Source organism: Lichenostomus cassidix, chromosome Z (assembly GCF_008360975.1).
Source record: "Lichenostomus cassidix isolate B80296 chromosome Z, HeHo_3.0, whole genome shotgun sequence".
NCBI lineage: Eukaryota > Metazoa > Chordata > Aves > Passeriformes > Meliphagidae > Lichenostomus > Lichenostomus cassidix.
This window is the reverse complement of record NC_139511.1, coordinates 70,474,482-70,495,232: the sequence shown is the minus strand read 5'-3', so window position 1 is coordinate 70,495,232 and position 20,751 is coordinate 70,474,482. Positions and strand designations below refer to the sequence as shown.

The 20,751-nt window shown below is 41.3% G+C and overlaps 1 long non-coding RNA gene across 3 annotated transcripts; it reads right to left on the bottom strand.

Annotated features, from left to right (window-relative positions):
* Positions 1-3,865: 3,865 nt before the first annotated feature.
* On the bottom strand, positions 3,866-19,172 carry LOC146425193 (uncharacterized). 3 transcript variants are annotated; one of them, XR_014846780.1, is made up of 3 exons: positions 9,602-12,400; positions 8,873-8,944; positions 3,866-4,322 (listed from the first exon to the last, which is right to left on the bottom strand). It is a non-coding gene; the product is annotated as an uncharacterized LOC146425193 (long non-coding RNA). The 3 variants fall into 3 exon arrangements; XR_014846781.1 differs by lacking the exon at positions 3,866-4,322 and adding an exon at positions 19,034-19,172 and having other exon boundaries at positions 8,616-8,944; positions 9,602-9,753; XR_014846779.1 differs by lacking the exon at positions 3,866-4,322 and having other exon boundaries at positions 8,616-8,944.
* Between the last annotated feature and the right edge of the window lie 1,579 nt (positions 19,173-20,751).

Sequence of the window (20,751 nt, the reverse complement as noted above, 5' to 3'; positions counted from 1 at the left end):
CCAGTACAGTAAGAGTTTGTAATTAAATCAGAGCATCCCCTTCAAATGGATGCAGACCATCCAGGAATAAAAGAATATATTATCAAAGGCCAATGTGTGTACAGCAACACCAATGTGAGGAGAGCAGCCTTGCTACAAAGGGCATCACTAAATTCCAGGAAGAAACAGAGAAGGATGAAATTAGTCCAGACCCTGAGTAATGGTGAAATCACTGAGTGTTCTGAAGGCACAGAGATTTTAGATAAAGCTTGTCTGGTGTAATCACATTAGCCATCAAATTAGATCCCCAGAGTTTGGGTGTTTTTCAGTATGTATCATCACCCTATGTTTGCCATTTGAGGTAAACAGAATAAACTTATTAACAAATAATCTTAAATTAAAATTTAAAAAAAGAGAAAATAAATATTCTTCCTATTTAAGTAATTTTGGAAAGATTCTAGCACTTGGTTTACATTTTTTTTTTATTTTACACCTAGTTTCAAATCAATGATGTTTACAGTAGGATATTTTCTTCTGTCCTCTTCTCTCCTCTCCCCAAAAAATTATGTAATGAGAAAAAGAAAATATTACTGAACACATGCATAAGCACACACAAAGAACTTATATATCTGCAAAAAAAAAAATATAACAACTTCGAAACACCTAGTGCTTCTTAAGGAAAATTATTAAATACATAATTTTCCCATTATAAAAAAATTTTGAACAAATTTCAAAAGACGCTTCTTACTCATCTTAAATGTTTTCTGATTTATACAACAGAGGAAGGATTGTGTAAAAGCAAAGAAAGGCATTTGATTTATCAAATCTCCCAAAGCACTGGATCACTGTTAAGATTCAAAATATTTCCTCCAACACCATACTTTCTTAACGTCAGAATTTTTATTTGGGAAGGAACAGTATGGATTGTCATGATATTGGAGATTGGTTAGTGATCATCTCCTGGGTCAATTTTGTCTGCAGACCTCAGCTTAAGTAACACTGGTGAAGAAAACCTTTGTCCTGGTTGAGACAAACAACAAGACTACAAGTCACCTTCCATTTTACCTGCTCTGAGTGTACTAAATAAAATATATACAGGTCTGTGAAGGCTTGTGGAGAAAAAGCCAACAATTTTAGAATTGAAATGTCCTGACTTCTAAGCTCTAAGTGGTTTGTCTGCAGTTTAGCCAAAAACAGATGGTGCATGTCTGGATCTAATGTATTTTTTTAATGTGTTAATAAATTGCATTAACAAATGCAATGAAAAACAAGCAGAGCAGGTGAAAGAAGAGCATGGCAGTGGAAGGAGAGAAGAGGCAGATTTTCAGAGCCAAGTATTGCTGTTTTTCATATGATCTGGCTCACATTCAACATTTTTTTAAATGTTTGGATTTGTGTCTAAATGGAGACATCAAAAGAATAATTTGGGTTCCCATTTTAAATTTGTCATGGTGATGTATCTGCAGATTAGTACCTGAATGCTGGCTTTGGGCACCTCTTTCTGAAAAACTTACAATCAGAACCTCAAAACCCATCAAAATTGGTTGTTTTGGCTAGCACTGGCCTCAAGTGTAATTCTGTTTATTAATACAGGTCAGAATGCTCTGAAATACTCTGAAAAGCTGGATGGGGCTCTGACCAGCCTGGGATAGTGGAAGGTGCTGCTGTCCATGGCAGGGCTCAGAATTAGATGATCTTTCAGGTCCCTCCCAACCCAAACCATTATGTGATTCTGGGATTCTGTGATCTATCCCACCTTTACATCACCAGGGCTGAAGCTGAGTTTTCCATGTGCTTTCACAGGTCTTGGAGCAGCCCTCTGCCCAGACAGCTGAATGAGCCCACGAGCATTTTTTTCAGCCCTTCAGTTCTACAGCACTTTTAATCTTGCTGGTATTTAAGCTGTGAGCGTGAAAAACTGTTACAGCAATTGCAGATATCCCTGTTTATGGGGATTTAATGGAAACCTCCAGCATAAAATTCACCAAGCAGCCTCTTGCTGCTGGAGCAGTTATGTTTTAAACACCATTAAATTTGATGGAAATCACAGCACACTACCTCACATAAACCTTTTGGCAAACTTAAATGTGGAGGCAAATTACTCTCCAGGATGGGTGGGATTTTGTGGCACTATTTCTCCACCTTTTGTCCTTTTCCTAAACACCTAATTAGTTAATCATGCCCAAAATACCCTTAAAAACACATCACCATAAATTCAACTCACTTCCCCAGCTCTCTTCCCCACACAGCCTATAATAGGTCCTGGATTTTTGTAGGCAACGCAAGGCCACACAGAACTGTGTAACCTTTAGTCTGAAAGGCTTTTGGGGACAGTTTATTTGGTTGTCTCCCTTTGGTGAGGTTCAGAGGAGGGACAATGGGATGATCCTTCTCCTTTCAAGGTCTCAGGAGTAACCAATTCTTCACCTCACCCTCTGCAGAGCTCTGCTCAACCATCATTTGCCTTTAATGAAGAAAAACCTAACAAAAAGCCAACCTAAAAATTCCCTTCCCAATGCAGATAACACATAGAAAATCTGTGCTGGAAGGAAAAAAATTGCAGTGGACAGTGAGTTCATTTTCTGTACAAACAGGAAAAGCCAGGCTAGTCCTGACATGAGGTGAGTCACATCTACTGCCTGCTGCACCCCAGGCAATATTTAACTGTTCCACCTCACAGACCCATGTTTCAGCAGTCCCAGTGGGGTCAGCAGAGCCACCTTGAAACAAAGTTCTTTGTTCCCTTCATCAAGATTTCATCCTGCACTGGAATAGGGAAAGGTAATTAATTCATTTGAAATCACTGTATCAAATAATTGCTTTTAAAATGTTTGCCATAATCCTCAGGGCATGAAGCATGGGCCTCAGAAGAACAGTCCTAGAGCTCTGCTGTGTTTTTAAGGGCTAGTGAGGGCTTAAGGAAAGGTAATATCTGCTATTCATGGAGATATAGCCAAGATTTCAGACACACAAGCTCTTCTCTGAACCTGAAAGAGGTGCAGCACTTGTCAGTGTTAGATTTGGCTGGAGAAAAACTATTCTGTGTTACACTTGATATGGTGAGCAATTAAATCATCTGAGTGAAAACCTTGCTGGAATCTGTGCAGCAAAAATTAGTGTTCAGAGGGAAAAATGTGATAATTTTCTGTGGGGAAAAGCAGAGACAGGTAATTCATCACCTTTGGGAAAGGTAAGAGGTGGCACGGGGAAGGAGGAAAACAAAGCACACCCCAAGCTAGTGTTTTTCCTGAATCCAGGATTTTTAGTGTTCAGTTCAGTTTTGAATTCCAGTTCACACATTTATTTTTGAACGATTTTGGGTGGGGTTGTTTGGAAGGAGTGGGGTGTAGATTAGCTTTCCCTTGGGATTCAGGACTGAGAGGCCAAAGATAGAATGGTGAGAAATCCAGTGAGAAATCCAGTGAGAAGTCCCCTCTCCCTGACAGCCTGGTGCTTCTGTCCCTCACTGATTTCCTTTGGAACCCTGTGCTTCTGCACAAAGCTTCCAGGAAAACCCATTTTGTATGGGAGGATGTACCTTGCATTTAAGTATTACCCAAGTGTCCTGCAAGACAAACTTACAAGTTTTGAAGGCTGCATCATGAAAGTAATTGATTTTGATGGCTCTGAAAATATGTTTTCAAACATATCCACTCTTCAAGGACAGCCTGGCTTCATCCAGAGCGTTGACTTTTGGGGGAAAGTTTCCAGGAGCTGGGGAGTGCTTTGAAAAGGCAACAAGAAATGTAGGGAAACACATGGAAAATCACTGTGGATAAAAGACAGTGCACAAAGCACAGTGAAGCAGAGAATGATAGACTGTTGTTGATCCTGAGAAAATTCCTACTCTCTGTCTCTGTTAAAAACACAGGCAAACACATATGGGTGTACACAGAATTTTGTTACACCAGGAGATGACCCCAAGTGGCTCTAAGAGAAAACAAAACTGAGCCAAAACCCACCTGGAAGGACCTTTCCTTCTCAGACAAGTGAGGTGAGGAAGCACCTTGATCAAGTAAAGATGGACACAGATAGTGGTGCAACTTCCCAGTGAACAAAGCCCACAGAACTGGAGTCCCCCTGCTTGCTTGAGAACATGGAGAAGAATATTCACAACCAGCTCCATCATGCACACTACTTTTTCTCATTTTCATTCTTCCAGTAGTTATTGGAGTGACTGACAGACTCTCTCATGTTGAGAAATGACCCCCCTGACAATAAACAGCAGCATATGAGCATCTACTGATGCAGGACATCACATTCCATCTCCTCAGGAACATCCTGCCTGAGTTGTGTGAGAGAAAAACAGCCTTGGTAGGTCCTTCCCACCCTCCTGTTCACAGCTGCACCAAAACCAAAACAAAACCATGGAAGAAGATCAATGCAAGTGGTTTTCTGTTCTGAAATATTTTGAATAGTGCAAGTCCACTATAAACCTGCTCTATTGTGGAAAAGTGAGAGAAGCTCCATAAAGCTGAAACTTTAAAATAACATGTTTTTATGGAAGAGCTAGAAATCCACAGGGTTTGAAGTTCCACAGAGTTTTTCTAGGCTTTTTCCTTCATGATGCAAGAAATTAAAAATACATTGGTCGTAATTCTGGTTTCACCTTATCAGCACCATGGACTGTTAGAATTGCTCCCGTTGACACTTGTACAAAAGGATATTCTGACAGATCCAAGAAAACTCAGACTTATTAAAAGCAATAAATAATTGTTATGATCCCAGAGAAGCAAAATCTACTACTCTACTTGTTTTGTGTATGACTTCAGAGATTAGGGGACCCTGCTACTTAATTGCTCAGAGGGACACTAATCTTGTAAAGCTCTTTTCCTAGCAGAAGTTATCAAATAGAAGCAGGACTCCTTAATAAAATTACAGTTATTAAATTCTCCCTTTTGCTGGGAAGTTACTTGGTCCAGAAACACTTGCCAAAAACACTCTTAGAAGAAAAAATGAGGCTACAGCATCAAGATCTGGAAAATTCAGATAAGTTAGAACTGAGGATTTATTTTACAGTCTGTTCTGTGTGTGCATGTTATGTGGTCATATATATTCTTTCTTTCCCACAAATTAAATTTTCACACCAAGAAACAGCTGAGAAAGAGAAAAATTAATAAAGGGGCATGTTCTAACCAAATGGAGGTGTCAAAAATATGGTTCCCAAATTCTCTTTTGCACATGTGGTATTTTTCAGACCCAACACATATGATTTCTGATACTGCAGCTACTTGCCAGTGGCATTTCAGCCTCTCTTGGAGAAATTCTTAGTCATTGCATGTTTTCAGTAAAACAGTGGAAAGAATGGCTTTTGTCTGTTTTAAAAAAGAAATATCCATGAATAGTTATCCCTGAGTTTGTTGTGAGACATTGCCATAGACATCTGTCTTAGAAACCTTGAGGCTGAATAATCTTTGGTCAAGCCATTGGTACCTTGAAATATAGTGCTGCAATATGTACAGGATTACCTATCACAGCATCTCAGAGGTTGGAAAGGACCTCCAACATCATCAAGTTCAACCTTCAGCACATCATCCACCCCAGGACTGTCTGTTGGCAGATGACTGGAGAGCAGCAGGACCAGAACCTGCCTACACCCCCAAAATGCTCTCCCTCTGCTTTCACCAAAGGCAGTGAAGGTAGATTTAACTGCTGGAGAGACCATCTGTGCTGCTAATAACAGCAACAGAAATTAAGGAAGGAAGCTCCTTGATCAGGCTGTGTCTTGTGTTTTGCTGGAAACTTCCCCTGAACCTGTTTGTGACATTCCCAGGACTGGTGCTGTTGGTGCCACCACGTCACAGGGGACATCCCAAAATTTCCTGCCCAGCCTCACACTGCCTTGGCTCCATCTCTCAAACTTAAATCAAAACAAACCATCCGACTGCTGGATGGAATGGGATTTGCTGTGGAAAACGTGTCTCCTGTAGGCCCCTCATTATTAATAATTATAGCATAATAGAAAGCACACAGCTAATTGCTGATCCCCTGCTATAACCTGATAGATTAATAGAAGCAGTTCTGTCTTCTCAGGAGAGCAGGCTCACTTTCGCATTACAAAAATAATTAAAGTGTAATCAAGTGCTGAGAAGTCACCCAGGAGGTCTGCGCATAATAGCCGACACACACGCTTTGTCTTTTGTGCCCAAAACTGCTCACAAAGCACCAACTCTGTCCTGGCATCAGGTCCTGACTCCTCCTTGCACACAGAAAGGGGAAGAGTGGCTTCCATAGGAGAGCTCTGCACCTCTCACACGTTTCACACAGAAAACATCCACAGGAGGCTGCACTTCCCCTCAGCATATTTTCTCTCTCTTGGGTCACTTCAGCACTAAATTCTGTTTTGGTGCAGGTGTTAAAATGCCTTCCCAGCACTTAAAATAAACCCTAAGATTGCTGCTGCTCCAGAAAAAGCAGCACAAACCCCAAGCGCTATACTAACCAACCAATAAATCTTCTTGTGCCCTTCCCCCCCTGCCCCCATTCTAATTACTCTTTAAATCTCATAAATAATTTTAAGAGGGAAGATCAGTGAAAAACACACTTATTTCTCTCTCTATAACCAATTTGCAGCTTCTTTGCACTCCAGGGGAAAAATCTACTGCAATTCTCATTGGTTTAATTCCCTGTGCCTGTGCATGGAGGCAAAACTCCCCTGCAATGACCACATTTTTATCCACAGGGTTTCAGACAGGAGATCTTCATCTTCTTAAGCAAAAGCCACTAACTCACATATTGGTCTTATTAAAAAAAAAAAAAAAAAAAAAGGAAAAAAAGCATAATGCATATCTAAAAGTTAATTATGGTCATTACAATTAGGAAGAGAAGACAATTTTCACCCCCCTCATTCTGCATGTTCTGCTTGGTTTTTTGTACTGAGAGAAAATATCACAAAAATATTAACTCACCAAAAGTCCAAAGTACACAGGTGGAATTTCACAGATGCCAAAGGGAAAAGAAAAGGATGAATTGCTTTATCCTATTTAACTTTTGGTATTCTACAGACCACTGTATGTGTCTTCCATATTTTATCCTGATCCCACACCTTAGTTAAAATAGGCATTTCAGTAATTGAGAGTCTAAACTATTGTCTTTCACAGAGGAAAGAAGAAATAAACAAGATAGCACTCGTGCCAAAGGCCCTTCATTTACCATACCAGGATCTGTTCAGTATGAGAGTCACAAAATTAAGAAAAAAAAAATTGAAAGACTCATACTTCCCTCAAAATCTAAACCAAAATGGTGATTCCCAGAAACAAAGTCTAGGGAAAGCATCTTTCAAGACCTGAACCCAACAGGCATTTGCTTCTGGGTGTGTGGACAGCAAACAACCCTGGGCTCTAGAGAAAGAGGCTTCACTTTCACATTCTTCAATACTATTTCAATTTGGCCAATGCCCTTGGTCTCTGGCTATGCTGAGGTGATCTTCACATTCTGAACCATCTTCTATAATTGGTGTTGAGACTCCTGGTTGTATCTGAGTTCTTTGGCTTTACATCTTTCAGATCCTTAACCTCTAAGATCTTTTAAAACTATTGTTATATTGAAAGGTATTGAAATCGCATTTTGTAGTGCAAGGCATTCAGTGTCTCACAGAATTACAGAATGGGTCAGGTTGGAATGGACCACAGTGAGACCACATCTGGTTCAGCCTCCCTGCTCAAGCAGGGCCATCCCAGAGCACACAGCACAGGATTGTATCCAGATGGGTCTGAAATATCCCCAGTGAGGGACACTGCACAGACTCTCTGGACAATCTGTTCAGGGCTGGTCACTGCACAGGACAGAAGTTCTGCCTCGTGTCCAGGTGGAACTCCCTGGGCTCAATCCCTGCCTGTTCCTCTGGTGCCATTGCTGGGCCCCTGGAGCAGAGCCTGGCCCTGCTCAGAGCCCTCCCTGCACACAGGGACACCCAGGGATGGAGTCTCCTCTCAGCTGTCTCCTCTGGAGGCTGAACAGCCCCAGCTCCCTCAGCCTTTCCTCACCAGGGAGATGCTCCAGCCCCTTCTTCATCTCTGTAGCCCTCTGGACTCACCCCAGGGGCTCCATGCTCCTCTTGTCCTGAGGAGCCCAGAGCAGGACACAGCACTGCAGATAAACATTTCCCAAGGTAGCACACAGTACTCACAGGAGCAGGAAATTTGTCCCACTGTAACTTGTCCCAAGAAAGTATTTTTAACAAACATGACCATGGGTCAGGAGAAAGGGGTTGAAGAGTTGCCTCTGGTATAAGAGTCCCCCTTTGATGCCACTCTTGTCAGAGCTTTGAACAGGATATTGATTCTGATTTGGATCAACAGCCAAATACTTTTTTCCAGTCCCACAAATGGTAATTAATACTCCCAGGGGAACTCCTCCTGAAGTCTCCACATGAAGAATGCAACTCCCATGTTCTCAGGTTTTCAGTGGGATCAAGAGAGTGGATATAGAGGATGGAAGAGGCAGCAGTGAACCTGAATACTTAAAAAAATTTAAAAAGTGCCTACTTGACTTCAGTTTCATTATATCCAATTTTCACCTCCTACTCTTCTGGAGCAGAATGGTGGTGCCACACTCATGTAAAACTAATAGAACAAGAATTGTGTACAATATGGGGATTCTTCTGTAATCCTTTTCGACATGAATAACATGCTGACTTTCACATCCAATTTTTTTTTTAATTACTGTTTGGTTGGTGATTATTTACATGAGATAAAAAATGTTTGAAGGCTTCTACATTAATTAAGTTTCATCTTTTTAGACTGTTCTTTACATGTAAAGGTAATTGCTTTTACTTGTTATAAATCTTGTGTAAAATTCCTCAAGCAATAAACACAAGCTGTATCTCAGTAATTGTCTATTGACTACACTTTCCAGTATGAATTAATTTTCAATTACAAACTTCCTTTCTTACAGTATCAGGTTGAACGTCTGCATTTTGAACACGTAGATATTCTCATCTTGTGCAAATTTGTCTCACATTATACTGGAAGAAGAGGAGAGATATTCATTGAGCAACCATCAGTCTGAATATCAATGCAGCATGACAATAACAGTGTATGTCAAAACTCAGGTTTCCTCTGCAAATTCCAGGCAGCAACAAAGACTCATTTTCAACCCTAATTATTTTTATTGCTGTTACATTGTGCTGTTCTCTGCTGCATTCTTTAAAAGTTAATGGCTTGATTAGGAAGGGGATCTAAACTCAATCAAACTTTCACAGTGATCACAAATGAAATCTATCCCTACTTAACCAGGAGTATTTGAGAGGGAGATGGGAAGGAAGGAAGGAAGGAAGGAAGGAAGGAAGGAAGGAAGGAAGGAAGGAAGGAAGGAAGGAAGGAAGGAAGGAAGGAATGAGGAAGGAAGGAAGGAAGGAAGGAAGGAAGGAAGGAAGGAAGGAAGGAAGGAAGGAAGGAAGGAAGGAAGGAAGGAAGGAAGGAAGGAAGGAAGGAAGGATAAGCTGATCTACCACATCTCTTTCTGAACAGCAAGGCTTTCACAAGTGTTCATCTGGAGTTGGATGCCCAAAGATTTCTGATGTTTTCAGAGACATCCCATCGTACCTACTGGCAATTTTAGTTGTGGGATACTTTTTATGTAAAAGCAGCTAAACCCCATCATCAAAATCCACATGACTCACCCAGCATCACAAAGTTTGGTGAGTGGCTCCACAGGGGGTATAAGCCCTGATGAGGGAGATGTCAAATATCCTCCCACATCATGTCTGGGGGAGAGATGCTGACTTGGGGCCAGACAAGGCCAGCTGGCTGCTGGAGAGAGCCCCAAATTCATCTGGGGGAAATAAGAGAGATTCTGATTCAAACACACAGAATGCCATCATGAACTTCTGCTGCCAGAGCAGAGATCTCCATCCTTCTTTCTTGTCTCTTCCTCACAGCCGTGAGGTCCCACCCTCCCTTGAGCTGATTCTGGACCTTAGCCATACCAATTTTATTAAATAGAATAGCAGGAAACTCTTTACTCCCCTGAGATGTCGTCCTAAGAATGCCAAAGGCAGACCCAAATGGAGACCAGGAGGATACAGCCAGGAGGGGAAGCTGGAAAGAGCTCCTACCCCAGTGCCACACTGATGTGAGCAGCTTCCCAATCCTTTCCCTCGAAGATTGAGGCATCCTGAGTTTGCAAAGGTCTTGTAACACTCAGGGAGAGATAATCTCATGTAGTGTCCCACTTGGTGCCCACAGGTTCCCAGTGGGACCCTGGGTGCCCCAGATTTCACGTGTCTTACCTGCAGGAGTGTCTTGGATGCCACATGGCATCTAAAATGGCCCTGGACATGTATGTTTAGGCACCTGAATCTCTCCATCAGCAGCCTCAAGTGATGCCACTAAATTTCAGTAATATCAGTGACTTTAAAGGGCTGTATTCCACCCAAGAAGAGGGGATTAATTAATTCTTAACTATTGCATAAAGTGTGAAAGAGCAAAAGTGTCTTCACAAGCAGTTCCAAGCAGGAGCATATTGAATGCTTTTTAAGGTATAAAGCAGGAACTAATAAACAAGAGATTTCAAGCTACATGTTCAGCACATCTGCATTTCAAATTTCTGAGTTTCTATTTAGGAATGTTAATAAGTTTAACAGGCTCAAATATATTCCTGTTTCTGATAGAAAGAAAAAGTATGCAATATATACACACATATATTTGTAGATTTTCACACACTTGGGCATTTATTTAAAAATAGATACTTTTCTATTCTCTGTTATTTGATGAAACTGGGAAAAAAAAGAAAAAGAAAAGAAGAAAAGGAGAAAGAAAAAGATCAATACTCCCTGTTCAGGAATCCTGGGAACAGGACTGAGAAGAACATGATGGCAGAGGCACATAAAGTGAGGCTTGACCATGTCACTGGACCACTGCAACATGAAAAGCTCCATTAGTGAGATTTGTCTTTTTTCTTGTCTTTTTCCTGCATAGGATTTGTCCTTCTGTCTGTGAAATAAAGACTTCAGCAAACAGTGCCACCAGATGGGCCCTCGTTGGAACTGTATTCACTCAGTGACATCCTAACAGGAAAGGGAAGAAAACCCCAAACTTCAGCACTTCTATTAATTTCATCCTATCTTTTCATCTCTGCTCTGGAATTCTCTCTCTCTAGCAAGAAACTGAAGGTTTTATAGTGTCTTACATAATAAGGTGAAAAGACCTTGGTTTTACTTTTCAGTGCAATAACTTAGTGCTTGCAAATTTCTCACTTGAGGTTAATTGTCTCTTCAGAACGAGTGACCCACATTGCAGGCAGGCAGAATAAAACAGTTCTGTATACTTCTAATGGATTTATTTAAAAGGATGAGCAAGCAAATGTTCACTTAAGAGCACCTATTAGTGAGCTAATATACTACATTTTGACTGGGAAAATTAAAGACTGAACCACGCAATGGTCAAATTGAGGTCACAATTAAAATTAAATCAGTAAATCACTAGACTCAGAATGATCAAGTCACTGCATGAATACAATACATAATGAAATCAAATTATTGGCTTGATAGCAGATTAAATTACTCATCTTTGGCTTCTTTTGCATTTAACAGAGGTGTTTTCCTTCCAGGAAGGCTCCATTAGTGTTATATCAAGAGGGTTGGCCCAACAGGTAAAGGAAGAAAATATCATCACATATTATATCATATACGCCAAGTCTCTTGGTGTATTTTCCTGGGAGAAATCTACAGGCAATAATGGAGGCTTAGATTAAAAAAATAAAGTTCTTGTTGTCTGATTTTAACAGTCCCTGCTCAATTCTCACTGCTATTAACACTTTGCTGCAGTTGTTCTTAATTACCACCCTCTGTTTTAGTTGGATAACACAGAATCCCCCTCAGGAATCCACCAGAACTGATGATTTAGATGTAGGTAAATGGAGCTTTTGGATAACAGTCTTTCTCTAACACAGAAGAATCCTCTTAATAAACCACTAGAAGTTTCTGTTTATTTAGAGAGTCACTGAGGTGTCATCAATAGTACCCTCATCATGGTATTTTAAACACCACGTGAGTACAGCCCTTTAAATGAATTAAAAATAAGAAATCTGTTTTCAGTCATTTGCAAGAATGATGCTGCTTCTGCAAAACACTAGATTTCATAAGGGTTACTTTTGCTTTCTTTGCCTTTGGAGTCAACAGGTACACGAACCCAAGTGCTTTAAATATTCAATATGGCCCAGTACTTCAGTCAATACATGTTAATTTTAAAGGTTTTGTGCCACAGAAGAAAACTCAAGAATCAATTTGTCGATTTCTGTTTGCCACAGTAGCTCTGGCAGAGGTAATTGTCCTGAAGAAATGAAAGGTGTTTGATAAAAAGGTTTGGTGACAATATTTCAGCCAACAAAGCAGACATGAAATCTTGGAAATTAAGTGAATAAATATACACTACTGAGACCTACATATAATTTTGCTTCGATAAAAATTCAGGAGCAGAAATTAATGACTAATTCTAATGTCTTTTTATCTCCAAAAAACTTACAAAAGTTTACCAGCATATGCTCTATGTATGATTACAACATTTGGGGTGTTTCCTCTTCCTCCCCAGTTCAATGGACTCTCTACAATATTAATGGAAAAAAAGACAGGGTGCTCCAAAATCAGCCCTACTGACCCTATTCTTCCTCTGTGGGCACCAATCTCCAGGGACTATAGGAAGTTGACTACAGTTGAACTTTACTTTCCCCATTAGTAACCCAAAATTATCACTTAAAATTACACAGTCAAACTGAATCAAATCTGTGAGATTTGATCCTTCAAACATCATCTTCATCCCCTTAGAAAATATGCCATTCTTTCCATCTTTCATCACTGCAGAGCTGTAGTCCTAACTTCCAAAACTCTTTGTCCAGGTAGTCTTCCCTCTTTAAACAGTGACAAAACTTTCACAGATAATTAAGTTATTGAAAAGTTAAAGAATGCCAAACTGCCATTTGACCATCTGTCTGAAGAGATTTACCCTATTTTTCAGAGAAATTATGAAAATCTTTTGGTAGAAACATTTATAAGTATTTTAAATGTTATTTTTCCTAGTTATTGATCCCATTATTTATGCACTTCATCTATTCCAATAGGTATTTCCTCTTAAAACAATTTCAGAAAATAAAGTTAGTGTAATATGTTTTTATAAAAATAAAATAATGAAAATAACTAGTGCCTCAACACCATAGGATTAGTGCTCAGATTGACTGTTTCAACAGTTGAACTATAGGCTTAGGAGCCAATTGCTAAAAAGAGGAAACACACATATTTCTTTGCCTCATGGTTTTACTGAATGGAGCAGGTGACTGTGGTCTAGGAAGGGGAGCACTGAAAAATTCCACATTATGTAGCACTGCTTTGGTGATTTGTTCTCCAGCAGCAACGTGTCCCCTTGCTATATTCATGTAAGGAAAGGAAACAAGATTATCATGTTTGGCAGTGTCTGCAATCATTTATTTTGGAGGGGTAGCATGATTTTGGGACAGATTCCCAGACAGTCTCCATTTACTGTTAACTCAGTCAGTTACCAGAGCAGTTTGGGATCCCTCTGATTTCAGTGGGATGGGGAATGAGACAATGACCTTAGTCAGGCACTGGCAAGAACCTTCAGGCTTCTCCAGCAAGACACAACTTATTCTTTGAACTTGGACCACCTTGTTCCACACCCTGCCATGGGCAGGGACACCTTCCACTGGCCCAGGCTGCTCAGGGCCCTGTGTAATATCCAGTCCAAGCCACTCAAACAGGCTCCCTCTGCTCCTGTCTGACATCTGTTTAGGATCACACCAAAATTTTACTAATTTTGACTACATTTCTACCTTTTTAGATAGGTAACATGTACCTTGTTCCCCACCTGAAAAGCAGCCCTGCCTTTCATGGAAAGTTACACTCCAGACTTGTTGTGGGTCAAAAAACTCCATGAGTTTTTCTCCATGGAGATCACAGCCTAGCAAACACACAACAGAACCACTCCCAGACCCAAATGTACATTGCATGACAGAATTGCTACAGCCCCAGTGTGTCTCACAGGCTCTGTGCAGACCTGTCAAAGAGATTCCCTTTTATCTCTACCAGGAGATAAAAAGACAGCAAACTGGGCTTAAGGAGCAGGACAAGCTTAGTTTAATTCCCAAGGCAACAAGCGCGTTGCGTGGCCACCACAGCTGTGACTGTGCAATTCCAACCCGCAGTCCCTAAGCTCTGCGTGGCTTCATCAGGTGCTGGGAGGGAGATAATAACTCATGAACTTCCTAAACAAACATCAAAACAGATTTGAATGCAAGAAGGTTTCATACTATTATATTTAATAAAATCCCTGATAGATAGCTAAGTCACAGGAGGCCAGTTGCAAGCCTTTGCTGCTGTCAAGTGATTAATTTCAGTAAGAACATCAAAGAGAGGAAACAAGGAAAATGGATAAGATGCTTGCTGCTTAGGCAGAGACAGCAGTGAAGGATTTTGCCCACGTTAAGAAGTGCAGCCCTGTGCTCAGAGCTGCCATAACACATTGTATTTGACATTGTATTGGATCCACATAATCTTGACAAGCAGTAAGACTCACTTTTTTCTGGAACAGCAGTGAATAGCAGGAAGTAGAGGCATTTGAGAGAGGCTGGATAACAGTAGTGGTTTGCCCCTTCCCACTCCAGAAATGGTGAAATCAAGTTTAACAATCACAACATTCAGACAGAAAAATCTTGTGTTGCAATTTGGAGCTTCCAGCTTCCTCTCACGGGGAAATTGTGAACTCCTCTTTGCACTTGAAAGAGATTTTCACCTTTAAAAAATAAACCAAAGATTCTCACATGAATTAGCTAAATCCTGATGTCAAGGCTTTATACACAAAGGGAGCAAAGGGAATGGGAGCTCATAATCCTTATCCCACATTTTTGTGGATCCTCCAGTGTCATTAATGCTCACAGGAAGCTGTCAGAAAGAGGAATGAACTCACTGGGTTAGTATTTCTTTCCATGGACCAGTGAAACCTCGAGGCAACAGAAGCAGAGCAGCTTTGCAGATAGAGGAACATTTGAACTCTGATTCTAGCTTCATATTGAAATTGGAGAGGCTCCAGGAAGAGCATAGACTTCACTAAAGACCGAAGATAGTGGAAATGATGATTTTAAAATGGAAATCATCATGTATTGATTTTGGGGGGAGGTTGTATGTATATTTTGGTTTGGTTGGTTGGTTGGGTTTGTGGAAGGGGATGTTGTGGGATTTTTTAGCTTTTTTTGCCTGGGCTGTCTTTTTTTTTGGGGGGAGAGGGGGCACAGCATTGCCAGCCAGGCAAGGGAGGAGATTGTCCTGCTCTGCTCTGCTCTACACTGCACTGGGGCAGCCTTGCCTTGAATACTGTGTGCAGTTTTGGGTATCACAATATAAGAAGGCTATAATGCCATTTGAGAGTCCAAAGGAGGCCACAAGGATGGTGAAGGCTCTGAAAGGGAAGCTGTGTGAGGAGAGGCTGAGGGCACTTGGTCTGTTCAGCTGGAGAAGAGGACACTGAGGTCAGACCTCACTGCAGTCACAGCTTCCTCATAAAGGGAAGAGGGGCAGGCACTGATCTCTGCTCTGTGGTGACAGTGACAGGACTGAGGGAATGGCCTGGAGCTGTGTCAGGGAGGTTTAGGTTGGATATCAGGAAAAGGTTCTTCCCCCAGAGGGTGCTTGGGCAGTGGAACAGCTCCCCAGAGAATGGGCACAGCATCAGCCTGATGGAGTCCAAGAAGTGTTTGGATAAAACTCTCAGGCACAAGATGGGATTGTTGGGGTGTCCTGTGTAGGGCCAGGAGCTGGACTTTATGACTTGTGGGTCTCTTTCAGCTCTTTCAGTGGGTCTCTTTCAGGATATTGTGTGATTCTATGATGCTTATGGAGAGCCTAGAGCTTTGGATAAACACCACCATCCCAGCCAGGTGGAGTCTGATCTCCCATTCCTGAATGACATAACACAGAATATCAGGTAGAAGAATGGAAACTGTTACTTCATGAGTTTACAAAAAAAAAAAGTTAGTCTCAGAGTTGGACTTTCCATGGACTTACATACCCACTGCTTTCAGACTTATCATACCTATCTATCATACCTACTATGAGTTCTTTGCTGCACTTGTTCAGCCTTTGGATCCTCCGAGAAATGAATCCAGGCTGCCTAATACTCAGGGTCCAAAACACATTTGGATGATGGGGTACAAAAGTCGAAATTTGAAAGAGCCTGTGTCAAATTTCCCCTTCCTTTTCAGAAACAGGATTTAAACTTTTAATACTGTTAACACAAATTCTAGGGCTTTAGCAGCCTGGGAGTGCCTAGATGACACTGCAGTCTGTCACTCTTTGCACTGAGGTGTATGTTTTCAAAGACCAGAGAGCTTCTGAGATATTAATATAGCTACAACCAATTTCACATACAGGGGTCTGGGATTTCCCTTCACATATTTGGTAAAACACAGAGCGAATGGAAACCTAAAACACATACCAGCAGAGATTCATAGATCTCGAAGGAGAATTGATCATAGCCCTCTGCAAGCATGACCTTCTGTTTAACACAGGCCATAGGATTTCACCTACCGTGGCGGAGGGAATTATTCTTTCTTTCTCCCTAACTGAACACTATCAAGCCCAATAACTTGCTGGTGGCTGAACTATAGCTTATCATTAAGCAAGACACCCAGTCTCGGTGTAAATGCTCCATTGTGAATTTACCACCTTCTTTGCCAAGCTTACAAAGTGCTTAAACACCTTGACAGAATTCATTCTTTCCCATTTGAATTTATTTGACCTAACCTTCCTGCTATCCAATTTTATTATGCTTTAGTGCACTGGACTGAACACTGCTTAACATCATTTCCCTGGTTAAGACTGTTAAACAAACTATTACACACCAGACACCAGGGACCAAAATGGTGCTAAATTTCAGAGCTAAAATCTGCTGTATCAACAGCCTGAGGCAGTTCAAAGGTGGTGTTTCATGGCAGGATGAGTTAGACTGGGACTGCCACAGAGAAAACCCAGTCCCACTTGCACCACCCGTGGTGTTCCTGAGCTCGCTGGGTAAATCAGTTCAGTGAGTTCAGCCACAGGAAATCCTATATCATGAAAGTGATGGATCAGGATTTTGCTGGCTTGCTGCCTGAGCTGGTTAGGCACTGGGACAGGGAAAGGGAGCTCTGACAGACTGAGTCAAGCTGTGAGGAATTTGCAGTTTTGGGGAACCACGGTAGATTTGCACCATCTGTGGAGAATGGTCAGAAAACACACAACAACCAATGGCTTAAAGCTGATCTCAGGACCTCAAAATGCAATCTTGAACATAACATAAGGCTTCAAATAAAGCAAAGCAAAGTAAAGCAAAGCAAACCAATCCAAACCAAACCAAACCTAACCTCCTTGCTGCAACTAGTGATTCCTGAATTAATCTTCAGTGTTGGTCAGGGTATTTACCACCGTGTGTGAATTTCTGGTAACAAAAGAGCATGGGAGGAGTGAGAATTTATAAACAGAGTTTGAAAACCAAGATGGATGGCTAATCCCAGAATGCATCTCTCAGACACAATATCCTGAACAAACACCAAAAAGAGCTGCTGTGTCTGAAGTGAACTAATGCAAGGCAGATTAATGAACTGACCTGAATAAAGGCAATCCATTTTTCATATTCTTTTAAAATATTATCTTTCCCCCCATTCTAAATAAACGACTAGAATGTTAAATCAGTTAAGTGAATCAATTTGATAAAAACTATGCAAATCTTTAAATATATAAAGGCACCATCTATAACATTGACAGTTCAGATAAAGGGCTTAGTTTTAGTTGAAAATAAAAGTTCCCAGTATGGAATGTAAATGCAAACATTTGTTTTATTTATTTTTTTTAAAGTACTTTGTATTTTGTACCCTGACAGTTACAAATTGCATGGATAATTTATTGAAGTTTTCTCTCGCCTCACAGTCCTCCCTTCATGAAAAGGGTTGCTAATATTGTAGGAGGCTGGATAGAAATGCAGAACTTGAGGGACAGTGAGAAGGAAGATAATAAACACAGAGAAATGACACAGATTAAAGTAAAACAAATAGCAGGCAGCAGTTCAAATTACAAAATGCTGGGGGCATTAAAAAGAAATCTATCATATGTGCCAGGAAAATGCACGCCCTACAGAGCATTCCTGTGCTTCCCCCCTCACTTGGGGGTCACAGCCCATCTTTTTCCCTTTGAAAGGGACCTGGCTATTACTGATGTGACAGCTCAAACCCTTGTCTGTCAAAAAAGAAAAGAACACAGTGAGAAAGGATGAAGAAAAAGACATTCCTTCAGTTTCCTTTTCTAAAGGTTTCTCCTTCCCTTTTCCCTTCCCTTTCCCCTTCCCCTTCCCCTTCCCCTTCCCCTTCCCCTTCCCCTTCCCCTTCCCCTTCCCCTTCCCCTTCCCCTTCCCCTTCCTTTGCCTCTTCCCCTTTCCCTCCCATCTGCTGTACCACCACAACAAAGTCTATAAAGATGTTGGACAAGGCAAAAAACGTATAAAAATGATGCAATAAATAATGTTTTGCTGTTTGTTATAACCCAAATAATTTCACAGGCCTGGTTTGAACTGCAGCTGTATCAACAGGGCTGAAGGGATGGAAGGGAATTTTGTGTGCCATGGAAAAAATGTAGGATATAACTACTCCCAGGAGAGCCATTCAGTCAAATGGTTTGCTGTGCCCATTCTGCCTGGGGAGAGCAAACTTTAGGACAGATTCAGCTCAATGTGATTGCACGGCAGTTAGGACCTTGCTCAGTGCCAAAGTGTTGTGTGGTGGGGTTTTATTTCCCTGAGTTAATGTACATAAATGGTCTTTTAAAACTAGAGTCTCTAATTTAATTTTGACTTTGCAGAATCTAAATGAGGATGAGAAGACATTACAGAGGCGAAGTGGAAATCCAAGGAGTCACCTAAAGGCTCAAGACCCAAGGTGTCATGAAAATTACTGTGAACTAGGTAAATGCTCAATTTATTACTGGAAACACTCTTGAGCCTCCCCAAACAAGAAAGTAGAAGGCAGGCTAGAAATCCTACCCTCTGAAGTCCAGTCCTGTATAAAACAGTACAAAACTCACCTTTGCAAGGACTTTCTTAAACTAAAGATATGGAGCCCAGAGAACTTCATAGGTCTGCAATCAGGCCAGCACCAGATGCCTTTGATGAATGAGAAACTAAATGTATTTCTTGATATTTAGGTATCAGAAATCACATAACAGGTCCAATTAAAAAGGACAGTGCCATGATATCCTCTACAGAACCTCCTTTTTTTTTTTTTTTTTTTTTTAAGAAACCACTCTTCAGAGAAATAAACCACTCCTCCCCCAGCCTTCTGGGTATATTTTGTTTTGAAACTTCTTTAAAGAAGGTAAAGAGTCATACAAGACCCAGTGCACTGAGGTCTAAAACACTTCATCAACTTTTCCTAGGGCATTACTGAATAGTTATTACCTAGAATCACAGAATCATTAAGGTTGGAAAGACCTCTAGGACCATCAAACCTAACCATTAACCCACCACTGGCAGGTTCACCATGAAAACACATCCTCTGGTGCCACATTTAACAATTTTTGAACATTTCCCACGACAGTGATTCCACCACTGCCCCAGAGCAGTCTGTTCCAGTGCCTGACCACCTTCTTGGAGAGAATTTTTCCCTAATATACAATCTGAACCTCCCCTGGTTTCTTTTCTTTAGGTCTGACTCTCTGCTTCTGAGATAGGATGAGGATTCAACACACGTTTTCATCAGTCTGCCAGAAAAAAAGCTGAACATCGGAAAGGTAGCTTGATAAACTATCAGTCTTTATCTCACAGCCTACAGTTTTGAAAGTCAGTAATGCAGACAGATGGTGGCAAAACAAGCCAAATTCCATGGGAAACTCAGAACTGACACAATTTTCACATCATTGTTAAGTTACATCAGAAAACAAAAGCAGTAAAACCGCTTAACATGCATAAAGCATTTGCTCAGCCTGCAAACAGCTCAAAGATTGTAGAGGGTAACTCCATGGACCAAAACAAACTTTCCAGGCAGATGTTGCAGCATCCTACAGCAAATGATGCAGCAAAGCTTTTGGGTGGTCAAACTTATTTGGTTAGAAACAGATTCTACCCCTGAGTCAGGATGTAGCTCATTTTAAGTTGGCATCAGAGTGGGAAGGGCTCAGCCCTTGTTGATCCCAGCTCTCCACACTCTCCAGTGGAGGACAGGTCTGTGTTCCAGCAGCAGCTCAGAGCAGCCTTCAGACTGCCTTTAAAACGGAGGAAATGTTGAAATGTCTCAAAATGGGGGTGAAATGAGTGCTTTAGACATCTGCTCTGTCAGAAAGGCAGGACCCCTACTCTGCTCAGGGAATGTTTCAGCTCATAGCTGGGCTGGACTCAATTATCTTAGAGGTCTTTTCCACCCTCAGTGATTCAACAATCAGGACTGTGGAGCACACACATCCTTGGAGCTCCCCTGTCCATTCCTCTGCTCCCAGACTCCACACTGGGCTCTTGTGGAAAGAAGCAAATGCTGCTGCCGAGCTCCTGCCAAAGCAGCACCATCATTATCATCATCATCATCCTCATCCTCATCATCATCAGCAGCAGTCGCAGCAGCAGGGAGGCTGGGTGAGGAACAGCCCTCCCTACACATCACCAGAAGGTCTCCATCAAATCCTGCTGATTGCCCTCAGAGCCCTGCACTGAGCCACACACTGTGCATTTATTTTCAGCACTACCCGCACTCCTTGCTGTACCAAGCTCCTTAATTTGATTATTCTTTTCTTTTGTCTTTCCTTCCTCCCAA